Below are 17,075 nucleotides of genomic sequence, written 5' to 3'. Positions count from 1 at the left end.
TTTTCAAGAGTGTATGAGTTTTTGACAGAGCTCTTTTCATTTCGGTGTTCGACCAGTCCTCGGCCCAAAGCGCTCTTTTTACAGCTGTTGGATTTTCTGCTAATGTTTGGGCTTTGAGGACAGATTCTGTCAAAATATGATCATTTTCTCTTTTGCAGTCTTCTACTACTTTTTCCTCGAAGTTATTATTTTTACAAAATATTTCAAATTGGGGAGGCGTCAGGTTGCTCATTGTTTTTCTGTACAACATCAGCTTATTATAGCGGATGTGTACATATAGAGCTGTCAAACCAAGTTCGTGTCTAATTACCGTCATTGGTGTTGCTTTCGGTATCGGTAAGATGTTTTTCCAGAAGAGTCCTTCCAAAGTGTTCCAGAACTTCTCTGAGATATTCATACAAGTCTCTGCTCCGTATGTTAATGTTGGTATTACTTTGAGCCTGTAGAATGTTATCACTGGTCGGAGGGAGCATTTTCCATATCTTTTGTTGATGATGTTAGCTTGGGCTGTTAGTTGTTTTGTTTTTGTCTTTAGCATCCTTTTCCAGGGCTCTTCATTTTTTATTCCACTTACTTGGATGCCCAGATATCTTATTTCGTCGCATGATTTTATCCACGTTTTGTTAGCTTTCCATTCTTCGTTTTTGCTTTTTTTCCATCTTTTGTCACCGAATATTAGTATTTCGGTTTTATCTGCATTTATTTCTAGATCATTTTTTTCTTTGTATTTTTCAACCTGATTTAAGGCTCTTTGTAGACCAATTTGTGTGTGATCTAATATTATCAGATCATCAGCATAAAGCAGATGGTTTACAGGTCTGCCATTTAGTCTAGGTGGGAAGGTCCTGCTGTTTTCTAGGCAGTATTGCAAGTCTTCAATGTAGAAGCAGAACAGAGTGGCTGCTAACGGACATCCTTGTTTGAGGCCTTTTGTTGTTTTTATATCCTTTGAAAGGTTGCCGCGTTGATCTAATTTGACTCTTATCGAAGTTTTGGCGTACAGTTCCCTAATGGCTTTCAGGAGATCTGTAGGGCAACCTTTGGAGGCCAATTTTTCCCAAAGCCGACTTCTGTTTACACTATCAAAGGCTTGGCGTAGATCAATGCTAGCTGTATACAGTTTTTGTTTGTTTGTGTAGGCTCTTTTTTTCATCAAACCTAGTATCAGGAGATTTAAATTACACCCCACATTTTCAACAAAGCCCGATTGTCTTTTGTCATATGTGATTGAATCTTTGATCCTGTTTTAGCAAAAGAGTGGCAAAGATTTTCCCAACACAATCTAGTAGGGCAATTGGCCGATAATTTTTGGGGTCCATCCTGTTGCCTTTTTTGAAAATTGGGACGGCAATGGCCAGCTTCCACGATTTTGGTATTTGTCCCTGCTTAACAATTCTCTTGAACAGTTTTTCACAAAAGATTGCCCATTTCTCTGGGTCTTCTTTTAACATTGCATTCGATAGACCATCTGGCCCTGGGGCTCTTGAGGAGCTTGCTCTCAGAATTAGCAACTTTATCTCCTCCTTATCAAATGAAATATCCCATGGGCCTGCTTTGTCTTCATTAGTGTTATTTTCAGTATCCGATTTTTCTATCTCATTGAACAGTTTTGCAAAGTGCTCCATCCAAACAATTTCTGATATTGGATTCGTGAGCGCCGCTTTTGAAGATTGTTTATCATTTAGCAGGTCCCATAATGTCCTACTGTTTGTGTTATTCATGGCTTTTTGCATGGCTTCCGCATCCTGTTGTAACAATTGCGATTTGTGGGCTTTCTGCCAATTTTTGTATTTTTGTTTTCTTTTTTGGATCAGTTCTTTCATTTCTTTATTCTTTTCGTTTTTTAATGCGCATAGATCCTTTCTTAGTTTCTTTTGTGTCGCCACTTCTGGATCATATACATGTATTTTTTTGACTATTGGTTTTGCGTGGTTTCCGGTACTTTGTCTAAATATCTGTAGTGATGTATCATATTCTACAGACATTTTTTCTTTGGATTGCTACTTTTCCAGATTTTCCAATACGGTATCAAAGTCACTTTTTTTCAACCTTAAGCGGTTTAGTCCGTGCTCTAGCTCTATTTTTGTATCCCATGTTTGATTTATTCTATTCTCCCAATGTGAGAATACAGCGATAATTGGTTCATGATCGCTGTAAATTGAAGGTGATATCCTGAAGCTTTGAGTTTTTGCTAGCAGTTGTTCACAGACAAACATGTAGTCGAGTGTATTGCTCACATTGAAATTTGACCAGGTCTTTGCTGGCGGTATATCTCCCTTTGTGTTTCCATTTAATCTGTGCAATCTCCTTGCTTCCATTTCATCATTCCATGATTTCCCACGTTTGCATTTTTGACCATTTTTTTGATTTATGTCACTTTGTGTTGGTTTATTTTCTTCGAAACAATTTGCATTGAGATCACCACAGATGATGATATTTAGATCTTGTAGTGCTTCTCTTTTTTCATCCAGGCATTCCATTATTTGTTCTATGAAGCGTTTGCTTTCATTTTTTAAGGGATTCCAATAAACATTCAGTATTAACATCGTTTGTTTGACATTTGGACCTTCCAACTGAAATTGTACAACTGTTGCCTGTATATATGGATTAACATTTGTAGATTCAAGCACCGTTATTCCAGACCCGTTTTTGATTAGGGTTAAAAGACCTGCAGATGGTCTTCCAAGCGAGCCACCTTTAGCCGGATTGCATAACACGATGTATCCTTCCTTGAATGGAGCAATTTTTAACCAAGATTCTTGTATGCATATTATGTCCAGCTCGTTTAAGGAGGGATTGAAGTCATTGAAAAGGTGGCGAAATCCTCTGGTGTTCCAGCTTCCTATTTTCCATTGGTCGATCTGAACTTTTTTGGATGGCTACAGTTTTGGTTTAATGGCAAGAGTACCAGCTAGCCAATTCCAGTACTTCGGATCCTCTTTTGCTATTTGTAGTGAGTCGGTTGATTCAACCATTTTTTGATTTCTTCTTATGGTTATTTTTATTTTATTTAGATGTTCTTTTTCATGCTTTTGAATTTGATCTTCATTTCCATTTTCCTTCAGTAATCTGTTAGTTGATTCTGAAGTCAGTCTTGTTGGATCTTTGCTTCCGCCCAAATGACTCTGATCGTAATGATAGTTCTCTCTCTGGTTTGGCTTTCTAATTTCAGTTCTCAATTTGTTATATTGAATCTCCTCAACTTCAGAGAGATCACTCTTGAAGTGCTCAGTTTTGTTTTTTCCACTAGTTCCAGGCTCTTCATTGAGGTTTTGGTGATCTACTGGTTCTGTGATCTTAAAGCCCAGTACTCTGAAGTTTTTGTGGGCCTCAAGCATGATGGAAGCAAGTATTACCGAATTCGTCACAATTTTAACTAGGTCGACACAAGCTTCATCGGAGAAACTTACTGACAGTATTTCCTCTGATTTTATTATTTTTAATTGTGGGATATACTGTAGAAGTTTCATAACAGCTGATCTGTTTAGTATCAGCCATCCGAATTTCTTACTATTTTTTTGAGTATTACAACCGTATTTTTCGGTGGTTTCGGTTTTTGCTTCATCCATTTTTGGTTTAGGCCAGTGTTTCTCAAGTTTCCTTGTTTTTCGTTCTGAGATCCTGTCCCATTTCTTATATTTTTTTGTTGTACATTATTCGAGTTGGTAGATTGCACTTCTTTCTGCGAAAAACTTTCCTTTAGTTCTTTTATTTCGGAATGTTTGGCTGTACATTTTTTTAATTTATCACTTAGGGTTAGAAAGTCTTCTTCATCTGGCACCCTGGGATCTTTGGCTTCTTCTTTGGCTTCGTATATATTGAAATCCATGATCACCCTTTCCTGTGTTTCATTTATTTGCAAATTTTCGTCATCATAGACCGAACAGTCCAAAAGTTCTTGTAGGCTTTCATCTTGTGAACTAGAATCTTCGGATGACACGGATACCCTGTGAATCTTTTCCGAGATCAACTGCAGGGAAGTCTACAGGTTTACTGCGAGAAGCGGTGCTAAGTGGCTCTTCTTCCATTGTGACTTTTGCATTTCGCAAAAAACTCCTTGACCCACAGATCTTTTTCTTTTCTTTATTGATCGCATTTTTTGTTTTACATGTACTTTTTTGGCCTTTCTTTTGTGTATTGTTTATTTTTACTTCTTCTGACTTTTTATTTGCATTGGAATCAAATATTGGGAAAGCACTTCTAGCTGCTTTATCTGCATTTTCCAACGATTTTTCTGAAGTCTCAGGTAAGGTTTTTTGGCCAATTCCATTTTCGATTTGTGTTGGTTTAGGTGTCAATCTTGCACTCAATGACACAGTGGCGGATGCTCCTTGGTCTCCATGTGCAATGGGCTGTGTTGGGTCAGGTTCGACCACAGATGGAACAAGTTGGACGTCTCTTTGGTCTTTGCATGTAATTGGTTGCCTGATAACCAATCCTGATTCAGTCCTTTTTGTTTGTGGCGCTAGAGTCGTGATGATTTCTCAAATTCCTTCTAGAAAATGATGTTTGTCAGTTTTTGCATCTTGGAGTGAATCAATCAATGTTTTTAGGATCACTCCATCCATTTCTTTCTCTCGGCTTTGCTTTCTTTGATTGATTCCATGACTGATTCCACATAGATCATTTTAATATTCATTAGGGCAATCATTGTCGATTGAACTTATTGATTTTCGTTTAGACTTTCATATAGTTTTAGAAAAGGAGCCATAGTTATTGATACAGAGGATATGATCGCTTCCTGTGCCTCTTTTAACCACCTAGTCTCATTTGTTGCTCCAAAATTGGTACAATTTTTGCGTCTTTGTCGACTTATTCTTTTATTTCTGTTGCTCTCATTTGAGCTATACTCTGATGAAGATGAGGAGTTATCATCTGATAATATAGTTTCTTTTGGACTGTTTTTTGTATGTGGTGATTTGGTCTTGTAGTGCTTTTATTTCTGCAGCACATTGTCTATTTATCTCTCCCTCTTCAAAAGACTTTTGCCTTTGAATTTCTGGACCAAACGCACCTCGGGTTGTAGGATCGATAGTCTGGGGTGCTTTTCTTACAGGATCTGGGAAATCATCCGGTGTATCTGTGGGAGAATTTTGCTCAGGTGAGTGAATTCGGGGACGTTTGGGTGCCCATGACTCATTTTGCGCCTCCTCTACACTTTGCTTTGAAGAGCTTTCTTTTCGACCTGTCTCACATGCACTTTTCTCTGAGTTAGCGCTCATAGCATTAGATTTTTCTGGGGTTGGATTTGATTTCTGTATGTCTATGATCTCCGCTGTTAGTTAATAAATCATCATCTGTTATTTATAAAGTAGTATTTCCTGTCAGTGTAGTGCTTCTTTCCTTTAGCACTGTTTTTGAGGTTAAGCCTTCATGGCTGTTTTTGGTCATTTGGATTTTGCCGTTGTTTATGGCTTTATTTGCTTCAAAGTGAGCAGATTTTCCATTGAAATACCATCTTAGTGTGCCAATCTCGGATGTAGAATGGCACCTTTTTTTTGTCTGTCTCCTCAGATTTTGTAGTCCGCATGATTCAAGACCTTTTCCTTGCTCATCATCTAAACCAGTGTTCATGTTTTTTGTGCTGATATTTTTTTTAGTGCTTCAATGTATGTGCTACCATTTTGTTTTTGAGTCACTTTGCTTTTATGCATAGCATTTGGGATTGAGGATAAGTGGGTAGTGGCCTGGTTTGTCACAGAATCCGTTTGGAGATTCATGTCCAGCTCGCCACAGAGGCCCGTTTGCCTCAGCCTCTCAGTGAATGTATTCTCTTCAGGTTTGCTGGCTGCGTCTCCAGGCAGCAGTGGGTTAATCCCGCTCTCTGCGTCTTCAGGACGCTGAGCCAGCTCAGGCTCGGGGCAGGCTCCACCCACATCAGGAAGTGGATCGCACTGCTCCTCGCCTCTATGGGGCTCTGCGATCGCTTTAGCCGGGTCGTGCACCGCTGCCCGCCAAGGGGCCGCAGCGGGACACGGCGACCCGACACCCACACCCTCCCGACAGCACACCCCCTCCCGCCCGCGGCACGCCATTGGGGATAAGCCTCCGCCGTCACTCGCCAGCGCCACAGCATCTGCGGGCCGCTCAACGGCTCCAGTCATCCCCGCTCCATCGCACCTCCCCTCCCGCTGGTTGCGCTGATCGCCAACCACAGCGGCTGCACTCCCCTCATCACAGGGCCGCCGGAGCCACGGAGGCAGCCACACGCCACCCCACAACCCACCAGCGACTCGCCAGGTACCATACAAGCACCAAACAACAGGGAGGAGCAGTCCTTGGGCGAGATAGGTGAAAACATTTCGTTTGTTAGAATACAAGTTTGTGGTTGGTTTATTACATTGTTTTCCAATACTTTTTATGGCAGTCTTTGTAGTGGATGAAGTAGATATTGTGGCTAATGTTGTAATGAAAGGCTGCTTACCAGCTGAGGCATCAAGTGCACGTACCTTGCTCCGTGTTCTTGAGTGCATTTCTCCTGATAATTCGAGGTCCATTTGCTCACACATCGGCGAACACTCGGCAAACACTCCGCTACGCTCCGCGTCTGTGAGTGGTTCTTATGGTTTCCAATTGTAAAAACAAAAAACAGACTCCAACAGACTCCAACAGAGTGCTTTCTTCCTTCAGGGTATAGGGAACAGAGCTTCTCCTTCTCCACTGCCAAACACTTGGCAAACACTCCGCCACACAGCCATTCCATCAGATACTACAATCCGTTTGACTCCATACTCCTTGTCCATTCTTTATGATTGCCGGTGGTCTCTTGGTACGGAACCCTGGAGCTGCAGGTTTAAGCAAAGACACATGGAACACTGGATGTAGCTTCAAACGATCAGACAATTTTAGACGCATTGTACCGCTTCGATAACGACTCATAACCGCTTCTACCCTTCCCATTGCTACCCGACCCACCTGACACAACTACAGCAACCACTGCACCTGACACAACTACTGCAACCACTGCAACCACTGCACCTGACTATGCATTCCCTGGCTGCAGGCTTGCCCTCAAAGTATACACAATGTTAAGCACTGTATTGTCATGCATATATGTATATCTATATCCTCTATGCTCCCTGACATGCACATTTTTGCACTGTATTGTATGTATGTATGTATGCACACGCATGTACTTGCCTGCGACAAGCACTGTAACTAAGCTTCGAGACTTCTTGTACTGCTGCGCCCAGCTACCAAAGGGTTTGGTGCGCATTATCAAATCAATAAACAAACAAACAAACATTGTTGTCTATGACACACATTTCTCAATTTCATATGGCCAGATGAACCGAGGTGCAAATTTGCGAGGTCTCACCAGTTGTAGATTCCGAGTGGATAACCACACCCTATATCCTACCCTGTACCTGGGTGCGCTTTGACGTTTCTTATCTGCTTGAACCTTATATGCTGATTTAGCAATCTCAAGATTTTGCCATGCCTTTCGCCTAATGTCAAGAAACAGTTGTTTGCTCTCTTGAAGTGCCAGAACCTGAGTTGCTTCAGGCAAGGTTTCCGGAATCATGTTCTGCTCTTGCCCATAAAGGCATTTGTTTGGAGCCATACCCAATGACATATATTCTGTGTTATTATAGGTAAGCTCTGCCAACCACAAGGCTCGCACCCATGATGACATTCTGTCCCCCAAATAGCACCACTGAATGTATTGTTCCAACCTCTGATTAACTCTCTGTCTGCCCATCCGTTTGGGGATGATAACTGGTGGACAGTGCACAACTGATGCCTATATGATGCCTAACACACTGCAAAAGGCATACCAAAACCTCAAAGTCAATTGCGATCCTCTGTCCAATACAATACTTTTTGGCAACCCATGTAACCTCAAAATATGTTACAAGAACAATTCAGCCAATTGACCAGCACCAGGAATCCTGATGCATAAGCCTGTTAGGACAAATAATCCACTACCACCAACACATTATCATGTTTGTTATCTTTCGGAAGATCTGTAATAAAATCCATAGAGATATGGGTCCATGGCATCTCGGGTGTAGGCAAAGGCTGTAACAATCACATTTTCTTGTAATGGTCTGCTTTGCTCTGCATACAAGTCTCACATTCCTGAATGTACATGGGTAAATCTTTCTGCATATCGGGCCACCAAAAATATTTTTCCAACATACACTTAGTCTTCCTCTCCCCAGAATGTCCTGCCAAAAGTGATTTTTGGCACCCGAACAAAGCCTTCTCTTGTAATGCCCTACTGGGCAAGTATAGGCGTCCTTCATGATATGGAAGACCCTCCCGCACTGTCCAAGAAGCATGACTGCCCACCCAGACTGCAATTCTTTCCTCCTCAAACTCTTGCATACTTATCCTAGCAAATCTTCAGTTACTGACCCAATACCTTTCTCAGGAGGAATAATAGCCTTCACCTCTGGAATCACTGTCTCCAAATGTTGCTGCCGGGTTAATGCATCTGCCTTCCCATTCTTCATTCCGGGGCAGAACGTCACCACAAAATCAAACTTGTTAAAGTACTGGGACCATCTCAATTGTCTTGGACTAAGGGTATGTGCTGTCCTAAAATATAGCTAATTTTTGTGATCTGTCACTACTGTTACTTGATGCCTGGCCCCCAGCAAATAATGTCTCCGTTCCAAAAAAGCTGCTCCAATAGCCAACAATTATTTGTCTGTAATAGAGCATTCTTAGCCTCTTCAGCCCACACAAATTGTGCTGATTTCTTAAGTGACTGGGTTATGGGTGTCGCAATGTGAGAAAGATTACTGATAAATCTCCTGTAGAAGTTTGCAAACACCAAGAAGGACTAGCTGTCTTTTACACACTGAGGTGAGGGCTACTCGATTACTTCCTGAATCTTTCTCCTATCCATAGTAATGCATGCTGGTGTCAGGATAAAACCCCAAAACTCCACCCTTTTCGTGTGGAAAACACATTTCTCCTGTTTAGCATAAAGCTGGTATTCTTGTATCCTCTGCAGTACTGCCTTTACATGCCCCACATGTTGTTCCTCAGAATCTGAATGAATAAGAATGTCATTTATATATACAATAACAAATACATGAATTAATTCCCTTAATCTTCTTGCATAAAGTATTGGAAAGCCAGCCGGGGCATTAAACAGACCGAAGAGCATAACTAGATATTCAAAGACCCCAAACTTTGTTCTAAAGACAGTTTTCCACTCATCACCAGTCTTTACCCTAATTAAATGGTAGGCCCCATGTACATTCAATTTTGTGTAGAGTACTGCCGATTTAACTTGATCTAAGATGACTGAGATCAAAGGAAAAGGGAACCGGTTCTTAATGGTCATCTTATTCAAAGCATAATAGTAAATGCACGTCCTGAGTGTGCCTTCCTTTTTAGGTACAAAAGATACAAGGAAGGATATGGGTGGGGTAGAATGATGTATATAAACCCCCTCTCTCTAGCATGTCATCCAGATATTCCCTCAAATGCTGGTTCTCAGCCACAGTGAGCGTGTGAATCCGGCTACAAGGCAATCTAGCCCCTGGTTCCAAATCTAATATAAAAACTGTACTGAGGAGGAAGAACTGTCTCTACTGCCCCTACCAACTGTGTTACCTGAGCCCCTTCCACCAAGAATGTAGCAGGACTCGTCAACTCCGGGACATGCGCTTTAAACCACTAAGAATCAAAAGTAACTTCCTGTCTTGCCCAGTTTATCACAGGATTATGCTTCCCTAACCAGGGCATTCCCAAAATAAGACCAAACTGAGGAGCAGTTATCAAATCCAATGTAATCTCCTCCTCATGCCCTGATGAACACACCATCCATATAGGTTGTATCTGTTGTGTGATGGGGCCTGATATTAATGGAGATCCATCTACGGATTGTACTCCCTCTGCCTTGTGCTTGTCCTGTAAAGGTAGACCCAATCGTTTTGTCTACAAAGTTACCCATGGCGCGCGAGTCCACCATTGCCGATACAACCTGTTTTGTGAATACAAAAAGCACAGTCGCAACAATATACAAGTGAGGTGTCTTACCGTGTATGGTATTTGCTGCCCAAATAGGGAACTTGCCTTTGATTCGGCCCAACAGCCCCGTTCCCCCTAAGGTCGAGCCTGCTTTTTTTCCACCTCCATCTTTTTCCTGTCTGACCCTGTACCCCTCAGAGAAGTGTTGGGACAAGTTTGAATAAAATGTCCTGATGGACCACAGTATAAACAAAGATTATTTGCCTTCCTCATCTCCTTTTCTTCAATCAACAATGGCCCTCTTACACTTCCAATCTGCATGGGCTCAAACTGATACGGTCTGGGCACTCTTCCCTTATCCAACTGCAGAAAGGGCGCGGCCTCTGGTCTCTTCTTTCCCCTTTCCTTTCATTTAGGTGATGATCTAGTCGCAAGGCCAAGTCAATCATTGCAGTGCAAGTAGTAGTAGGTTGTGGTTCCACTTGCGCTATTGCATCCTTCAACTCCTCCTGTAACTCCTGATACAATAACACCATTTTGGTCATGGCCACTCTGTCTCTATCACCAGGCGATTAAACTGGGTGACATAGGTAACTAAATCTCGTGTTTCCTGATGTAACGCCAGAAGTTCTTTGTCCTGTGACAATGACACCTCCCAAATTTTGTCAAAAACAAATCCCAATCGTAAAACAGTGGATCATATTTTTGTACTAGTGGTATGGTCCATGCTGCTGCATCCCCAGTCAAATAAGAAATAGCAATCTGTATGAGCCTGCATGCTTTCAAAGGCTGAACGTTTACATAAAAAATGCAACTGAAACTGTCAAAAATGTCATGTATTTCCGTGGGTCACCAGCAAATCTTTCCAAGGGGGGCCCGTGGCACATTACTTGGTTGCTATGCTATCACTGTTGGGGGCCGACTGGCCATTCCAAATTCCCCTGCACTTCCTGCCTATAATGGGGTCCCTTGTGCCAATAGACCCTGTACCTGGGTCTTCAAGAACGTGGATTCCTCTCTGGCATGAACTAATTCAGTCTGAATCTCCTGTAAGGTCTTTAATACCTCTGCTAAAGGGGAGTGGTAGCTTCCATTTGTCTTGTGTGGTGAGATAACCCCTTATGTGGGGGTGGATTATTATGTCAAGACATGAAGCCGTAGGTTATCCACACCTGCTCCGGAACCACAGAAGCCTAAAGAGCTCGACCCTCCCACTGTGGTAGGCAAAGGTTCCTGATGGTAGATGTTACAGGTGAAAACGTGGCAGCCAGTGGGGGGGGGGGGGGGGATTAGGGAAAGATTGTGGATAGGAAGGGGGAAATTAGGAAAACTAGAAAGAGGATTAGGGTAACGATATTGGATAGGTATTGGGGGTTTAGGGAAAAAGACACAACTTGATACACTGTAACAACCGTCCCAGAAACCTGACCTTACCTATTCCCTAGTAACCTGCCTAATACCTCCCAACACTTCCTAGCATAATAGCTCCCATGCACTTCCCCATGGAACATATATCTCAGACACTCTAGCAGACATTGAGCAGAAAAAGCACATGGTTGTGGACCGAGCGACAACATGAACACAGTGAACCAATGGAACAAACAACTGGAATCATTCCTATCATGGAATTTTTAAACTACTTATTAATACTAATATTTCATCCATCCATTCTCTCACACTTTGAGGTGATTACTTACCCATTCATTTTCCTTATTACTCCTTTTCTGTTCTTTTGATTTCATTCTCCATCTTTTTCTTCAGGCCTAACCTCAGATGGCTCCTCAATCATTCTCAAAGCTGGTCGAGGGTGAGAGCTTTTCAATTGATTGATGTGGACCAATGTTTCCTCAAACTGATCTTCTTTTGGGATTCAGATCTTCTAGACGACAGGAGAAATGTTAACCATAAACACAAAATCACCTTGCCAAGAAGGTAAAAACCTCTTCTCCTTGGGTTAGTTTCTCTGAAAATTACATAGATAAACCCTGTCCCCTACCTCGTACTCCTGTTTTGTTTTGAGGTTGTACCACATTTTCATCCCTTTTCCAGAAAAAGCATGCTATAGAGGCTTCAAGTTCTCAATGTACCCATAGTAGTTGAGGCCTTTATCAAAGTCTGTTCCTGAGTTCGGTAAAGTAGATGTTGAGGTAATACCATTTTACATCCAGTCATTAATTTGAATGGAGATATTTTGGTGGCAGAAGAAGGGGTGGATATAATGTCCATCAGGACAAGCAGGAATCAAATGTCCCAACTTGGTCCAGAATCAACCAGAAACTTCAAGATACTCTCAATTGTTTTGTTGTATCTCGCCACACCCCAGCTTGATATTGGGCACTAGGCGATGTGGAGTTTTCTTTCTCCAGCATGGGGTCTGGCATGTATTCACATGCTCATGAATATTCCTTGCCGTCAGGCCAGGAATTCTCGGTAAGAAAAGAATGCAGTCTTGCTTTAAATGCTTTAAAACGAACTGGCTTTCTCCCATTATCCAATCACTGGAGAATGGGTCATACTGCACCCATCCAATGACAACCGTCTCCCTGAGTCCCGCCCCTGGCGGCCATGTTCAGAATTTTACTGCATGTTTCGGGGCTAGGAGTCCTCGTGAGTTGCTATTCGAGCTATTTTTCATAATTGTTGTTTTTTTCGACTGAAGAAATGTCCTATTTTTGACCTAAATCTCTCATCCGCTGACTCGTAGTCAGTACCGTTAGCGGCGATCCATTGCCAGTGAAGATCGACAACTACACCTTCGGATCTTCGTGTCAAGTATTGAAAGGCCTAGTGAGGACTACTTCGTGCCTCATCATGTCATAGGAAGGCAAGAGGAGTCTGTTAAGGCTCTGCTCCCGGTGTGGTTTGAGGAACATCTACATGGAGGACAGGCAGACAAGGTGCCTCTATTTTCTGCATCCCGACCATGGGGAAGACCGATGCAACATCTGCCGAAGTTTCCCAGCCAAGACGAAGAGAGACAGTTACCGACGATTGGTTGCGTGGCGAAAGGAAGACAGGGCCCCTTGCATGGCCTCCGGGCATGCTCAGGCAGATCCCACATCCAGTCAATATCTGGAGCTCTCTCCCTCGGGTAAGGGGTCAGGATTGGCCTAGGATGTGTCTCTGCAGAGTGTCCATAAGGCCAAGCATCATGCTGCTGAGACGACAGGAGACGCAGCAGCTGCAGGTCCTAGTTCAGGGCACACACGCTCTTCGGCTCCATGCCTGTCCACAGTAAGCTTGCCAATGGTTGGTGTATCATCTGTGATACCTTCAAAACATGGCCTTTCATCAAAGGATAAACCGAGAAAGCATTCCTGTAAGGAGGCCACATCAAGGTCCTCATTGACGTCTACGTCTATGGTTTCATCGGCGGTGATGCCGAACAAGCAGGGACCCCCATTGACTATGCCTTCAACCACGACCTCGACGAACAGGCCCCAGTAGACGGTTGCCCCATTGACGACTGTGGGTGGCACATCCCCATCGACGGCTACCCCATTGAGAGGTACCCCGTCGATGACCAAGGAGAAATCCAGGGTATCGATGCCACCAAGGCCCACAACCGCTCCGACCACAACTACTGCCTCATCAACTACCACTACTCGATTGGTAAAGGCACAATTGATGTGTTCTGCATTGAAGGATGCGGCAAGACCAAAGGATCTGTTGCCACCTACGTATTTGCTTTCCAGACCGGGGGGCACCAGGAGGTCAAGAGCGGGCTATCATGGCGATCTACACAAGTTCTGAGGAGGAAACGTTGCAGGAATGCCTGGACATGGGTGGTAACAGCCCGATAGGCATAAAGTCACCAAGGCATACTAGCCCAGTGAGATGTATTAGCCCTCTGCCAGTTCTCCCGCCTGTGGCACCCCCACAAGCCTCTAGAGACCTGTCTCAGGATATTTTTACTGTGCTGAGTTCTCTGATCTTGGAGATACAACTGCAGCTGCCACCACTAGCAGCCCGTCAGGGTGCAACCCCAGGTACAGCCATCCAAGGCCTCCGCACAGGCATTGCTCGGCTACCCCGAGGTGACCACCAACACCACCACCCGTCTCAGCAGCACCAGCAGGGGATGAACCACAGACGGATAATGCAACAGGCACTGATACCGGCACCACAGACACAGATGAGTTTGACAACTTTATTCCTGCAGATGGGGAACCCGCTAGGTGTCAATGATACCCCAGGGCTTCTCCCACAGATGAGGTGGGGTTGTTCCACTTCATGGTCGCAAGGGCATCTACCCTCTTCAACTTAACGCCTGAGGAAAAGAGCAAGGAGGGTTTCCTATACCAGAGGCGCACATCACCCAGGAAGATGATATTGTCTGTCCCTTCACTTGACAACGTATGGGAGAAAGGACTTGCGCTAATGAAGCCCCCAAGTTCCACAACGGCAAAACAGGAAAGGCTCGAGAAAAAATACAGGGTGCCAGACTCAGCCCCCAAGTGTCTCAGATCACACCAATCACTGGATTCCGTGGTCTCAGCTGCACCAAGCAAACAGTCTGCGAACCGATTCTCCAAGTCTATGGTTCCACCGGACCAAGAAGGAAAGAAGTTGGATGCAATGGGGAAGTGTGTCATATACACTGCAGCATCAACCGTCAAGGCCGCCAACACTCTGGCCATTCTAGCCTGGTGTGATAGGGAGTTGTGGGTCAAGCTGGGACCACTCCTACATTTCTTGCCGGATGACAATAAGATGGAGGCTCTCGCCCTTTTTCAGGAAGGAGAGGTGGCCTCCGACCACGGCATCACAGTAGCCATGGATTTCGCAGATTCAGGTTTTGGTCAGATGGGTAGTGGTATGGTACTCAGGCGCCAAGGGTGGCTGAAAGCCACCAACTTTAGACCTGACGTACAGGCCAAGGTGGTCGATATTCCCTTTGACGGGGATAACCTCTTCGGAAAAGTAGTAGATGAGGCGCTGCAGGTGATAAAGATAGACACAGATGGCAAGTTCCCTAGGGACCTTGCAACAGCATTGGTCCTCTTCATATCAATCTTCAAGGGGAAGTTCAGCAGATCTTCCAAAGGATATTCTTCTACCTCCTACCGTCAGCCCTCCCGCTCCACGGTGCAGGAAGCATACAGAGGCCGGTCGAAAGCCTTCGGAGGAGGGCTGAAGCATTGCCGACATCCACAAGGCAAGATGCAAACACCCAAACAAGCCTGACTCGGCCCAAGACCGGTACCCCCACTTTCGCACCCCGGTGAGGGGGGTCGTTTATCAAATTTTGTGAACACATGGAAAGACATCACCACCAACGAATGGGTGCTGGACATACTTCATCAGGGACGCACCTTGGAGTTTGAGCACAGGAGCCCTCGTATTCCCCCTGTAGCTAAGAAGAAGCTACACATGGTCCAGCTGCTACAGGAAGTGCAAGCCATGCTGGCAAAAGGGGGCAATAGAACCAGTCCCTCTGTGCCTCCGGGGCTCTGGAGTATACTCCAGATGCTTTCTGATCTGAAAGAAATCAGGAGGGTGGTGCCCGATCCTGGATTTGTGATGCTTCAACAAATACCTAAAATGCCCAAAGATCAGGATGGACACGTTGCAGCAAGTGCTCAGCCAACTGGAGGTAGGGGATTTCATGACAACGCTGGACCGGGAGGATGCCTTCTTTCACGTCACCATACACTCGAGACATCAAAAATTCCTGCGCTTTGCAGTTCTGGGACATCGCTATCAGTTCAAAGCTCTGCCCTTCCGCCTAAAATGGGCACCAAGGGTTTTCACAAAATGCTTGGCCCCAGTGGCGGCTCATCTATGCCTCACCATACACGTATACGCTTACCTGGACGACTGGCTCATCCGGTCGTGTTCTCAGGACCTGGCGAACACAGAAGAGACCATACACCTACAGATGGAGCTCAGATCCTCCATCAATTATCCAAAATTATTCATAGTGCCATTGCAGGTCGCTCTGTGCCCATCTCAACACTGTGGCATCCTTGGCATACCCCTCAGAGGAGAGGGTGGTGGCCATCCTGGGAAAGGTACATCGGCTGTCCACGGGGCGATTTGCAACAATCATAGCAATCAAGTCACTACTGGGCATGATGTCCTCTTGTATCCAGCCTGTCCCGTTCTGCAGGCTGCAGATGAGACCACTTCAAAGCTTTCTGGATGCCAGATGGTGCCAAGTCACAGGGAAATGAGCAGACAAGATTACACTCAACCTAGAATTCACACAGTCCATCCAATGGTGGGGAGTGCGCTCACACCTCACTCAAGGTTCCCTGTTTCAGGCCCTCTGTTCCAGGCTACAGTCACCACAGATGCTTCTCTGGACGGATGAGGGGCTCACACCAGGCTGTCCCATGCCAGGGGTCTCTGGCGGCCAGAAGAGAAGAATCTGCACATCAATGTGCTGGACTTATGGGCCGTATTCTGGGCTGTCAAGTCATTCCTGCCTCTTCTGAGGGGTCTGGTAGTAAGGATCTTCACAGACCACACCATAACCATGTTCTACATCAGGAAGCATGGCGGGACACGATTCCCTGCTCTTTTGCTAGAGGCTCAGGCCCTGTGGCACTGGGTGAATCTTCAAGGCATGTTCCTCGTCCCGTTTCACCTGGCTGGCATCAAGAATGCTGTAGCAGATGTCCTCAGCAGGGAGCTGTGGTCCTGCCACGAATGGGAGATTCAACAAGAGCAGGTGTCTTTCCTCTTCAGCAAATGGGGCTGTCCCCAGATCGACCTCTTTGCCACGGCAGCGAATTCCTAATGCAAGGAGTTGCCCAGCAGGTTTCCCCAGCCAGGGAGCATAGGCGATGCCTTCTCGCTCAGATGGGGAGGGCGGTTTCTGTATGAGTTTCCTCCAATTCCACTTCCACTGCATGTCATTAACGCACTCTAAATCTGTCACTGTAAGGTGATACTCATCGCCCCAGCGTGGCCCAGCCAGATCTGGTACCCGGACCTGCTCTGCTTGTCGGTGGCTCCAGCCACCCGTCTGCCTCCTCTTCCCGAGAAGGGGGACCATTCTGAATCATGACCCGGCATAATTAAACCTCATGGGTTGGCTCCTGCAGCCCTAGAGTCTGGCGACAATGATCTTCCTATGGAATGTAAGACGGTTCTTGCCAGGGCATCATCTACACTATTGTGCTACTAGCACAAGTGGA

This window comes from Ambystoma mexicanum, chromosome 4q (assembly GCF_040938575.1).
Source record: "Ambystoma mexicanum isolate Mex_15411 chromosome 4q, UKY_AmexF1_1, whole genome shotgun sequence".
Classification (NCBI taxonomy): domain Eukaryota; kingdom Metazoa; phylum Chordata; class Amphibia; order Caudata; family Ambystomatidae; genus Ambystoma; species Ambystoma mexicanum.
This window is presented reverse-complemented; position numbering follows the sequence as displayed.